This window comes from Hypanus sabinus, unplaced genomic scaffold (genome assembly GCF_030144855.1).
Source record: "Hypanus sabinus isolate sHypSab1 unplaced genomic scaffold, sHypSab1.hap1 scaffold_193, whole genome shotgun sequence".
NCBI classification, from domain to species: Eukaryota; Metazoa; Chordata; class Chondrichthyes; order Myliobatiformes; family Dasyatidae; genus Hypanus; species Hypanus sabinus.
In genome coordinates this window covers 467,798-477,033 of record NW_026780025.1, presented here as the reverse complement: position 1 = coordinate 477,033, position 9,236 = coordinate 467,798, and positions in this window count along the sequence as shown.

Sequence of the window (9,236 nt, the reverse complement as noted above, 5' to 3'; positions counted from 1 at the left end):
CCAAGGTTGCGATAGCATGCCGAACCTCCGCAGACTCCTGAGGAAATGGAAACGGTGTCGTGCTTTCTTCGTAATAACATTAGTATGATGGATCCATGGCAGGTCATCTGAGATAGTAACGTGAAGGAACTTAAAGTTATGAATCTACTCTAGCTCTGATTTTCCGATGAGGACTGTCTCATGGACTCTGGGTCACCTCTCTCCTGATAACTACAATCATGGTTTTACTGACATTGAGTGACAGGTTGTTGTTATTACACCCCTCGGTCAACTTTTCAATCTCCCTCCTGTATGTTGATTGATCGCCACCTTGGATACAATCAGCAACATGGTGTAATCACCGAACTTTGATATGGTGTCGCAGCTGTATTTTGCAACACAGTGATAGACGTAAGGCGAGTAGAACAGGGTCTAAGTATACACCCCACCTGTTTCCCTTGTACTGATGGCATTTGTGGAGGAATTGTTTTGCTAATCCGGACCGACTGGTATATACAAGTGAGGAATTCCTGTGTCCTAATTGCACAAGAGGTTATTGAGATTCAGGCCCTGGAGATTACTGATTAGTTTGAGGGTATTTTGGTGTGAAATACCGAGATACGAACGATGAAGATAATTCCGATATATGCCATCTTTGTTGTCCAGATGTTCCACGATTTTTTGAGCAGCCAAATAAATATTACCTGCCGTAGCGTCTGAAAGGGCCGGTGTTGAAGCATTTGTATAGCTCCTGTCCGACTGGTGACTTAATGTGTTCCAGTACGGCTACGGACACTTTAACATTGAGGATTTAATTTCCACTGTGCGATAGTCTTTTAGCCAGATTACTAAACTCTTATTTGGCATCGAAATAATTGATGTCTTCTTGAAGCAGGTGAGTACCAAACACTTCCGGGCTGAGAGATTGAAGATATCCTGAACACACCGGGTAGCTGTTCGGCACAATATTCAATACATGGCCATGTTCGGACACGATGCTTTCTTCTTTTTCCCTCTCCTAAAGCAGCCCGCGCGTTATCTTCACATACTGAGACAACAGGGTTATCGGATGTGCGATGGTCCCTCCCTGTACTGGGGGGCATTGAACACATCTGGAAGCGAAATTCTGGTTTCCCTTATGTCGAAGGATTTAGCTTTGTAGGAGGTTATGATAATCAATCCCTGTCACAGTTGTTGAACATCCCTCATTAATTCCAGTCTAGTCCGCAAACTCACTTCACCCGAGAGATGCCTTTCCGGAGATCACACCTGTACCTCTTGTAGTATTCTTGATCATCCGACTTGAATGCTCTGATCTTGGTCAGCAGGCTCTGCATTTCATTGTTCATCTGGGGCTTCTGATTGGGAAAGCCCTGAACGACTTCGTGAGGACACACCCTTCCACAGCTGTTTTAATGAACTCTGTAACGCTGCAGGTGCAGGTATAAGTTATTGAACAGGACCCCGTCCAATGACTCAAGGCAATCCTGTGGCCATTTCTTTGTCTTCAGTGACCAACTTTACGTTGTCTCCAATGTTTATGCCTTGCTGTTCAGCCGTCCTCTGTATTCAGGTCGCTGGAGTACAGGCAAATGACTGGACTTGACAAAATGAGTTCTCGCGAAGGAACGACAGCAATTCCTTATCGTCGTGTGCTGTGTCCTCTGGTCCAGTAGGCTAAGTGCTGTTGAAAATTGGCCAGCGCTTTCTTCAAACAGGCCTGATTAAAGTAGCCGACCATAATTTGAGAAAGCGTCGGAATGGGTCGTCTCATGTTTCACGCATCAAAGGACTGAACTGTAAATGACCGGTTGCGTTTGGAATATCGATGATCTGATTGATATTATGACAAACTGAATATGCTACTTTGCGGGTCACAGCAAGATTGGATGCTTTGTAGACAGCAAGTGTGGCTGATCGTATTTAATACAGATAACTGAATGGGGTATCACCTTGCTGGGACACGTCTTAAGTAAGCACAGAAAATCATGCATTTGAATCTATGAGCAACCGGCATGACGATTAAAATGTCGGTAACATCTGTTGAGGATTATGGATAGCTGACGTTGCGGGTCAGGACACCTTCTGAGGACCCTTCATAGAATCGATGATGCATAGATCATTAGGAGGGGATCGCTGCACACAATTAACCATTTTATTCCCATACACACATAAAGGGGTTCGACAATTAGAGCCAGAATGCTGCCTGAGACACCATTTCTCCCAAACCCCGAGACGCAGATATTTCAGCAGTTGCAATTGCAAGCCGAAAGCTGAGTTGTTGCTGCTGGGTTCAGAATGCTGAATTCTTCCGCTTGCGTGTTCACCTGGACCTTCATTTTGTTCCTAATGTACAGTAGCAGAACAGACGCAGTATTCCTTCTGAAATCTGCTGTTTCATGAAATGTCAGTGAATCACGCTCCGCTTCTGCAGTCTTCTCTGTGTGAACACGAGAACGGCATGTTTCAGGGGTAGCTCGCTTTCTATATCCTTATGCTTTACTCTACAGGTGAACTTATGCGCCACTGCTTAGCAAATCACTATCTAGCAGCTTAATGAGCACTTTGTCTCCTTCCCTGAATCAATTACTTTCTGGTCCAACTTTCAGCATCAGCTGGTGACTCTGTCACATATTTAATATTATTACCAGTGTGTTTTGCATTAAAACCTACCCAGAGACAATATATTCTCTATTGTTCTGTTTTTTTAGGGAGTAATTGCGACAGCAGCGGTGGAGGATCCAGTCTGTAATACCGGGGTCCCTGTATTATATCTCTCGCTGCATACTTGCCAACATCTTTGTTTGTGGCTGATCCCGGTAAAGGCGAAAACATTGATGGCTTGCACCAATAGGTTAAGGTTATTGCATCAAAAACAGAAAAAAAAAACACAGGAACAATGTAACTGTGAATCATATTAAAGGTGCGTCCTCGCAGAATAAAACCAAAAGGCAGTGCGGACTTTACTGTTTAAAGAAAGTTAAATTTATTTGCACTGATGAGTTGGACACAACACAGGATTATAGATTACTGTCACTATTAGCGATGCTCAGTAATGTCCTTGTCATTACAAGGAGCAGTTTAACAACATCGCAATTGTTGTGGCAATCGCAGCATCGGCGGTGTCCTGAGGCTTCATGGCCGGTGCTGGCTTCACCTCTGTGAACGATGGCGTCTGATTTCCCCACTGACGTTACGGTACACGAGAGACGAGCAGCAATTGCTAAGTTATGTAAATACCACGTGTCACTGTACAACTTGTTTTCATTATCGGCAACCAATTGTTCTATAAAAGAATGTCATTCTGTGCCTCAGCTACACTGAGGACAGAAACATCAAGGCGCAGTGGATTCTAAACGTCTGATCTCTGAAGTATTTTACCCTGAAGATGCAGAAGAAATCTGATAAATGATCTTTGTTTAAATTTATTTACGCGGAGCACAATTTTAAATTCGAATTGCCTGGGCTTAATGATGTTACAAAGATTGGCGATCTGTTACACAGTAATTGGAATATTTGACATCCAGGATAAGTAACTTCTAGTTACTTTTATGGAGGCAGCGAAACGGCGCAGCTCTCAGCAAATGGTGATGCGATTTTAATCCGTGATAGTTCACGCCATAGTTTTCTATATGAGCTGACCTTGTTGTCAATCACATACCACATTAGAATCGCTGCGTACGCTGGACACCTTAAAACGAAGTTGCTCGCAAGTCACTGGATTCCTTTAAACAAATAGCACTGCGAGAACTATTTACAAATCACCTCCTTTTAGATCATCAACTCTTGTTCCCGTCGTTTCTTAAAATACCGTCTGATTCCTCTCAATATCCTGTCCAGTAATAATAACGTTTGATATTTTAAACTTGGTCATGCGGATTTGTCACTGGAACTGCTTGCAGTATTTTCATTTGCGACGTGAGACATCGAACTGTACAGACACAACACACACAATCCATGTCTATCTAAAGCTCCTTGTTTAGTCGACCTCATTCATTCAAACTCATTCGCAATGGCTATCAAATACGTGATCTAACTCACTGCAAATAGCTTCGATTGCAATTGTGAAAATGCTTTCCACTCTCTTCTCCGGATTCTCCGGATGTGATTAGAGCCACCAATTCTGATGCTATTAACCCCCTCTAATTCCCACTATTAGAGTATTAGAGGTAATGATTCATAAGGTATTTGGATCTACATGCCTGTAGAATCCAGGCAAGGCCAATGATTCTCCATCCCGAAAGGCACTGGTGAAGCAAACGAGGCTTTACAAGAACTTTGTAGCTTCGTGTGTTTGGTCACTGAGGCTGAGTTTGTTTAGCGGGTGGTGAAACAGACTCGTCTAATGATAGGAACTGGAATGATAAAGGATTCCGCCTCACATCCCGCGATAAAAGATTCTCCACTCCGGATATAGGACAGTGACTGTTGTCATTCCCCAAACTGGTTCTGAAGGTATGGTGCCCAATAAAAAAAAAATCCATTTTTTTCACCAGAAATCTTCCTTCTGTCATTCTAAAAAATAAACTCAGCTCCTCCTCTTCCATTTTCCCGCCTGTTTTGTTTTAAGCCATATTGAACTTTTCAATTCTTTGTGGCATTTCTAAATTTTCCAACCATCACCAAATTCTCAGCGAGCTTCCTGGTGTCAGCACTGGTGTTGCACTTATAGATGTTCTCAACACGCAGCTAGAATATTATATTATATAATGTTAATATAATTTTGAAATTATGTGAATTTAATTTTTCGAAATGCCCGTGAATATCATTGAGAAATACCTGAAAATAATCATGTAGCAATGACTATATTCGATACTTATTTCTATAGGATAAAATACCATAATCTTTACTTTGAAACATTTTGAGTTCCAAACTATTTAGCCTTTCAGCGTTTCAAGTTATGGCACTGTTACAGATGGCGAAGATAATCAGATCTGGGGGCGGCACTTGATTTCTAATAAACATCCTGACGGCTGAACGGGGACACTGTCTAGTCAGAACATCTTACTTTTGACATCGTGCCTGTCAGTCGGTTTGTCAGCCTAACATCGTTTACTCGCCTGCTGTGCAACCGTTCGTGTTTGTTTCATGTGCACTCTACAAATATAAAATTACAATGACGGAGAGGCTTCATATCTTCTGAAAAACTTCTCAGAGTAATGGTTGGGCCGCACAGCTATGAAGAGAGAGGAAACGATGTTCTTGGACAATATCGTGGTTTTACAATCTGGCCTTGCATTCGAATAAAAACCAGGGCTTTTGAAACGAAGCGCAGATGGGCAATCCCGGGTTGATGAGAAGGGCATTCTGATAAATCATCAAAACTCTCTGGCCCTTAATGCTGGTTCCACCTTTGTATGAATTTCCGTCCACACATGAATTCCACTACATGCACTGCGCAGTTTTGGTGGCCTCGTTTAACAAAGGCTGAAAAGAGTGCAGCCAATATTGACAAAGATGCTGCAAGGTCTCTCAAGGCTTAGGTAGAGAGAGAGGTCCGGCTGTATATTGTTCCTTATATAAACTGATTTATTCCTAAAGGAAGGAGAAAGAAGGATTACGTTACAGAGCGGTGTAAAACAAGGAGCAGAGTCACTTTTATCGCCATAAGTTTGTGGAAACTAACTAAGCGGAGTGGGGGGGGGGGTAGGTTGATGTTCAGAGGGCCGAGATGTCGTTCGATTCCAAGCGACACTTTACCACACAGAAGGCAGTATGCAAATGGTCCTACCTGACAAAGGAAATGGGTGATACAGGATTGCTTTCAATGTTTTAAAGACAATATTGAATGCGAAAGATTTAGTGGGATGATGTCCAAACGTAGACAAATTCAAACAGCTTAGACGGCCAGGTAGATCGGCAAGGAGATATTGGGTCGAAGGAGCTGTTCCTGTGCTCTAACATTCTTGGACTCTACTCATAACTGCTGTAGGCCGTGAACGTGTGGAGACATTGTGAACATTTACGACCATTAATTGCTTTGTGCTGTGTTCATGTGTCCACATACACCGTTTAAACAAAGGTGTGTACTTACTCCCAGTGACAAAGTTCAGTCAAAATAAACCATGGCTGTTATTTCAAGCGGACAAGTTTGAATTTCCACACAAAAAGCGGTTAGCTTTTTTTTAAAGATCTTGTTTTTGGTCTTTTTATTTGTTTCACTGCAGTTAACCTTGTGGCAATCATCATTCTCTGCCGAGGAAACTGCGGTCTCTCCAAATGTGTCACGCGTTACCTGGTGGCGATGGCTGCGGCGGATCTAATGGTGGTGATCATCGAAGTCCTGCTCTACCAGTTGGTTGCAGCAAACGGGCTTTACAGCGTCCTGAACAAAGCTCCGTTCTGCCTTGTCCACTATGTCCTGTGTCACCTGGCCATTGACTGTTCCGTGTGGTTTACTGTCGCTTTCACTTTCGATCGCTTTGTGGCCATTTGCTCCACTAAATTTAAATTAAGATACTGCACCCCCAAAGTTGCGGGTTTGGTGATTGGCGTAGTATCTATCGGTTTCTGTTTAAAAAACATTCCATTTTATTTACTGTATATGGAACGTGCAACGACGGTCTGGAAAGGCAACTGGGTCTGTTTCAGTAAACCCATTTTACCTTTTTCGGAAACGTTTGAGGGATTATATTGGGTGAACCGTTTGTTGAATCCGCTACTTCCTTTCTTCTTCATTTTGACCCGCAATGTTCTGACCGTTAGACAGATACTGGCGGCGAGCAGAGTCCGCAGGGGGCACAAGGGGCGCGAAAATTGCGGGAAACAGCGAGATCCGGAGATGGAGAGTCGGAGACAATCCATCATTCTGGTCTTCACCCTGTCGTCGAGTTTCCTTCTCTGTTGGGCGGCAACCACTGTGGTCTTTATTCTCATGCTATGCCTCCACACAGACCTGGAAACGTCTATCCGGCTTTTCCAGGCTCAGAATTGGGGTTCGGTTATTCAGAATTTCAGCAGCTGCACAAATACATTTATTTACGGAGTGACCCAGACCAGATTCAGAGAGCAGTTGAAAATTCTTCTGCTATCCCCCGCTAATTTAGTTTTGAAGATTTTTAGATGTTTGTACCGCTCAAAGGAAAGAGTCAAGTAATCTTCTAATTTTGGAAATAAAACCACATCTGCGCTGCAAACCTATTGAAAATTTTAACTCCCTGAAAGCGTTGCAGTTGTTAATCAATCCCTTTGCTCCCAGCAAGTCTGGCTTTCCTTTCTTTTATCTTAAAGACTACTTTACTCTATTGTAGATTGAGTTGTTTGCTTAATTCCCTTCTGTAAAATGTGTTTTAACTTGCACATTAAATCACCATAATATCCAGTTTTGAAAACTCATCGATCCATTCTCGAACTGTGCATTTCATAAAACTTTGGAGTGAACTGTCCGTGTCTACTGATGCGGACATCAATGATCTTTCTCATCTGATTAGTGTTGTTTCATTGTTTAATGTTTCAGTTTGCCTTCTGTACCGGCGAGTTGCAGCTAGTGGATCTGTTGCCCTTATTTTCCCTGGCTATTGATTTCTAGCGTCAGCACATGTTTAAAATCACGGAACAAATGATATATAACTTTGACTTGGTCCAGTTTCACTTTAAGTCTACAACACTAGTACAGTTTCCCTACTGGCCGAACAGTATTTTCTACAGGAAAAACAAGTGGCTCTTGCTACAGCAGATTTACACACTGCTCTTTCAGAGTTAGGATGTCGAACAAGATGAACTCAAGTAAATTAAAATACTTTACTCTTCAGACGTTCCACTAATTTTAAAATGCATATTTTCACAATTCTTACTCAAGTGCGAGTAATTAACATCCCAGTCATTCAATCTATATTCCTATATTAAGCATTCCGGGTTTCCTTTCTTTTTTTACCCCAGGGCTGTTTTGCTTTAATGACATTGAACTGTGACCTGGTTTGTCATTTCGTGTGTCGCAAGGAGTTCGAATGAAACGGATGACAATAATTTAATAGCTCTCGGTCTGTGCTTACTGGAGTTTGGAAGAATTGGGGAAGAAAATATTGCACAGTGAAATATCGGACAGTGAAAAGTCAAGATAAGAAAGATGGGGAGAGAATATTTCCTATTGTAACTGAGACTAGGACCAAGGGGCAGATTCTCAGAATTGAGAACATCCAATTAAAACGCAGAGGACGAAGTTATTTCTTTAACCAGAGAGCGGTGAATCTGTGGAATGCATTGGTGTAGGCAGCTATGCAGGTTAATACACCTGAAAAGTTGAATCTTCTGGAATCTGCTGGGTCTCCCGCTGCGTATTTTTATATTCTACTTCCAAGATCCGAGGAGACTCGTTCTATTATGGCGCTGCATCACGGGAAAATTAGGCTAAAGGCCATCTAGTTAAACATGTTCATTGTAAATTAAACAGTTTGGGCAAAAGATCCTCCAGTGGCAAGGCAGACTCCTTCAATAATTTTATACAATTTTGTAATTTTATATCATTTTGTAATTAGGGAGTGTCAGTGAGGAGCAATATATAGAAACACATTCCATTAGACTCTTTTCCGAGATCAGAACTGACGAGCAAAGCTGGGCAATGTGTAAGAATCATAATTACCAATGGAATTCTGACCTTCCAGGCGGCATTGAAAACTGTTAAAATGAACTAAATCCAGGTGTTCCGGAGTTGTTCGCTGTTGTGCACTTACGTTTCCCGTTCCTTGCTCTCCAATGACATCGTTCGTCCTGTCAGTGAATTTTCTCCAGTTACGGGGGCGGTATCGCTGACACGCTCTGCAACGATCTCAAATCCCAATGGGAAACGAACTGAATAATCTGCTTGTTTACAGTAGGCAGCGAAACTCGTCACGTTGACTTTGGCCTGGAACAGGCCGGACCGAAATGTTACACAGCTGATATTTCCTGGTGAACCAAATGAAATGAACGACTACTTGTCCTTATGTAACTAACTTTCTAAGTAAGTGGGCGGATTGTTATGTTGTATTAAGTTGTTTAATGGAATTCAAACTTTCTGAAACTTTGTTCGGTTGTGAACTCATTCCCCAATATTCACCGATGCAAACTGAATGTTGTAAAATGTCATAGGAAAGTGAACAGTTGCATGTAAAAGTTTGGGCACACTTAGTCAAAATTTCTGTTACCGAGAATAGTTAACTGACAAGAAGATGACCTGATCTCCAAAAGTCTTACAGTTGAAGATTAAAAAAAAATCAACATTTTAAGCGATAGCAGTGTATTATTTTTGTTTTCTACATTTTTTAGAGTGTAAAAAGGAA